Below are 4,016 nucleotides of genomic sequence, written 5' to 3'. Positions count from 1 at the left end.
GTAAATTTGCTGTGCAGCAGCTTATGATCAGTGGAGATTCTTGGACGAAGGGCAAGCTTTCCTTTCCAGAGTTCCCAGTTTATTTTTGTCAGCAAGGAGAGGTGATATGGCTTATTTTGTAATAATTCTAGTAATCCTATGATGATATGCATGACCTAAACCTACTAATGAGTTGGTTAAGATGTAGTATTATGTTTTTCTAGATATTTAGGGGCAATATTTGAGTTGGTAGAAAAGTCATAGATATGTTTATAGGGTGTGCAGAAGGGATCGGGAATAGATATTTGACAGTGTTTTAGTAAAACTGGCAACCATCTTCAATATGAAATGATATAACTCTTCAAATGAAATGAGGAAAAATGGCTCCGGTGGTGAGCATGTTCTCCCTGCAGAGGACGATGCATTCTAGAAAGAAATGGAATGTTAAATTGTGTCGTGCTATCCCTAGGTGGCTACAAAGTAATGCAATTTCTCTCCCCCATCTCCCAAACCCTGGGATTTTAATATGGGACGGGGACTGGCCCAAGAAGCAATGAGGTATAGAGACACACACGCATACAATCCCCACCCCATGACACTCCCGTGCAACTAGCCCATCAACCCATATTTCCGACCCCCTCCTCTACTCTAACCATCAGGTCAAATTGGGAGAGTTGGTTAGATGATGAGGCCAAAGTTATTCAACTTCAAAACTGATATGATTGGAAGGCAAGTCAGTGACTTGCTTATCTTCATGTCAGAACATCAGCTCTAGGATTTTACCAGGATCCCTCCAAGTACAGAGCAAAGAATACGGTCTTTGGTCCAAGGCTGCCCTGACCCTCATGCACAGAGCGGCCTTGGTTCCTGATCCTTCCAGGTGCTGCTTTGGTTTTAAGATGCCATTGATAACTTAGTAACAAGAATCAAATTCAGGCTTGTCTGACTCCAAAGCTACGTTACTTACATTACACTAGTATTATAGATTTTCCAAATCTTTCCTTCAAGTATTTTATCTACTGTATATTACTCATATTTTACATTTTCTATTAAAATATTATGATATCTGGTGCAAGAAGATAAATGCTCTACTTGATTCTTTGGGGAAATAAGAAGAAATTCTGCACTTACCAAATTTACTCAGAATTCATCTGCTCTTGTTTGCTTTTTTTTTCTAACAAAAGATAGATAGTATTAATAATAGCTTCCAGTCCTTGAAGACTCTAATTTGGCCTAATGGAATATTTTAACCAACACTTTCTTTTAAAATTGACCTTTCAGGATTGACATGAGTTCAGTATTTTCAAAATATCTTTAAAATCGAGATGCTTATTTTAAAGTATATTGAGATCCTGTTGTGGTTCTTAGGAGTGATGACTGGGTTTTCATGCTCATGTGTGACATGTGCCTCCCTCAAACCTTGTTACAAAATGGACACATTAACTGTCTGAGGTGGAAAACAAAAGTATTTTGAACATTATGTAATCTAGTCATGTCCTGTGAACGGATGGACAAGACTTGTTTTCATGTGATGGTCAGCTCTGTTAATCTCTCCGCTCAGCTAGCCAGTCGTCTTTCAGAGCTTTGCCATTGTGTTTACTCATTCCTGTTCCAAAGTATCCTAAGTGTTTATCACCAGATGTCTGAGCACAGTGATGACTGTATCATCCACATTTAGACTGAGCACTGGGCTATGCTACATTCTTTTCAGCACCATTAATTTGGGATGTAGTTCTATTTGTAAGGATCATTATTTATGTTGGTTGTTGATGGAACTTCACATTCTTTGAGGTCCACCTCTCTCTACTACTATTTTTCAGAGTGCTCTGAGGAGCTCTGTAGTTTCAGCACAGAAGGGAGAAAGGGTAGAGGGCCAAGCTGGAAGGGGCTCACCCTGCTTTCCCTTTAACAAGAGTAGCTCCTCTTCTATTTGTGTGGCTGGATAACAGTATTTTTTTTTTTTAAAGAAGGATAGGGTCTCACTCTGTCACCCAGGCTAGAATGCAGTGGCATGATCACAGCTTACTGCAGCCCCGAACTCCTGGGCTCAAGTGATCCTCCTACCTCAGCCTCCTGAGTAGCTGAGAAAACAGGCACACCACCATGCCCAGCTAATTGATAATATCTGAAGAGATTTATTGCTGGGATTTTCCTTCTTTTCCATGTAATTTCCCCTTTTGCTCCCCTTGTTCAAGGAAGTATTCTGGTTAGTTTCATTGCTTCCACAGAAGTGTGTGATAGGGCTAAAAAGCAAAATTCACCTGCAAAACTTCCTGAATTTTGTTTCAAAAGTTCAAGTTCATGGGAGGGCAGAAAAAGCTTGTGGAGGAGGCCGATGGCAGGAAAGGATTTTCATACAATGGCTAAGCATCTGGAAGAAGCAGAAGGGAGCATGAAGACCTCCCCTTCGGTGAAAAAAAAAATTGCTTTTCCTTTGTAACCAGACTAATCTGTATAAAGCTCAAGATTAGTGAGGCAACAAGCATTTGTTTTGAGTAATTTGCATGATACCTGACATTCACCATACTACCATCATAATCTGGTTTGCTTGTTAGTACTGCCTAATGTCGAAGACATTCCAAACTCTGGTGTGCCTTAAGAGCTGTCTTTTGGCATACTTCACATTACGTTACTCGTCTTGTCATAATCACAGATTCATGGGCTTTCTTTTTGCTTTCATTCACTCATCCTCTTCATATTGATAGCAATTGTTGCTTTACACACTCAAATTGCCATTGTCTGACCAGTACCCTGGGTAGGAGCCTTTCCCCTGATGACTTCTCTGTGCAGCTCAATTGTACCCTACAAATATCTCTGGAGGAGTCACTTCTCACAAGCAACTGTGAGTTCTCAGCCCATCTTGCTGTCCCTGGCCCAAGACTTGGCAATTATTATTTCCAACAAAATCCTATTAGTTGCTCTTATTAACTGACAGTGCAAAGGACCATGATGTAGGCAACTAGAAATGCATAGCATTCAAGGTAACCCCTGGGTGTTACCAGAGTAGCACTTGGGGAAGACAATGTAGGATATTTTAGTGAAAGAATAGAAGGCGTTTAGAATGTGTGTCATGTTGATATTCTTATTGTAACACTTTTATCATTCAATTAACTCAACAAGAATTTGGGGGAAAGCATTCTGGGAAGGGGACCAGCAACAGCCAAGACCCTAGGTGGAGGTATATGTGTTGTATTCAAGGAACAGCAAGGAGGCTATTGTGGTTAGCACGGAATCAGAGAAAGAGAGGTATAAGGTGAACTTAGAAGGTTAGCAGACAGCCAGATCATGGAGGGCCTTCAAGGCTGTTGTAAAGAATTTTGGAGGTATGGAGTAGCAAAGAGATCTGGCTTAAGTTTTAAATATCACCCTGGCCTCTGTGCTGAATAGGGACAAAGGTAGAGTGGGAACTCGATTAGGAACTACACTCATCCCTGCAAGAGATGATGGTAATGTGGGTCAGGGTGGCAACAGTAGATCTAAAGAATTAGATACATGATGTGAGAGAAAGAGAAGAGTTTTGTTTGTTTGTTTGTTTTGTCTTGTTTTTGCATTATTCTGTTCAAGAAGAGTGAGAATGGGGCCCCAGTCTCTTCTTGCTCGTAAGGTCTCAATTGAGAAGTCTGCTGTTACTCTGATGGGTTTTCCTTTGTAGGTTACCTGCTTCTTTTGCCATACAGCTCATAGGAGGGCCTCTTTGGTGGTTATTTTGGTCAGTCTGATGATTGTATGTTATGGTGTTTTCCTGTTTGTGATGAATCTCCCAGAAGTCCTTTGAGCTTCTTGTACCTGGATATGTAGATTTTTAGCAAGGCCTGGGAAATTTTCCTTTATTGTATCCTCAAATAGCTTATCCAACCCTTGTGTATTTTCTTCTTCACCCTCAGGGATGCCTATGATTCTCACGTTAGGCCTCTTCACATAATCCCACATTTCTTGTAGACTTTGCTCTTTTCTGTTATTTCTCTGCTCTGTCTCTGTGACTTACTTATTTAATTGAAAGGTGTTGTCTTCAGTCCCTGAGATTTTTTATTCTGTTT

The 4,016-nt window shown here is 40.5% G+C and overlaps 1 non-coding gene across 1 annotated transcript; it reads left to right on the top strand.

The window, feature by feature from the left end:
• The first annotated feature begins 1,328 nt into the window (after positions 1 to 1,328).
• Positions 1,329 to 1,432, top strand: LOC123649581. Its single transcript, XR_006739079.1, has one exon. It is a non-coding gene; the product is annotated as a small nucleolar RNA U13 (small nucleolar RNA).
• Positions 1,433 to 4,016: the final 2,584 nt, after the last annotated feature.

The sequence above is a fragment of the Lemur catta genome, chromosome 13 (assembly GCF_020740605.2).
Source record: "Lemur catta isolate mLemCat1 chromosome 13, mLemCat1.pri, whole genome shotgun sequence".
In the NCBI taxonomy this organism is placed as follows: Eukaryota; Metazoa; Chordata; class Mammalia; order Primates; family Lemuridae; genus Lemur; species Lemur catta.
This window is presented reverse-complemented; position numbering and strand designations above follow the sequence as displayed.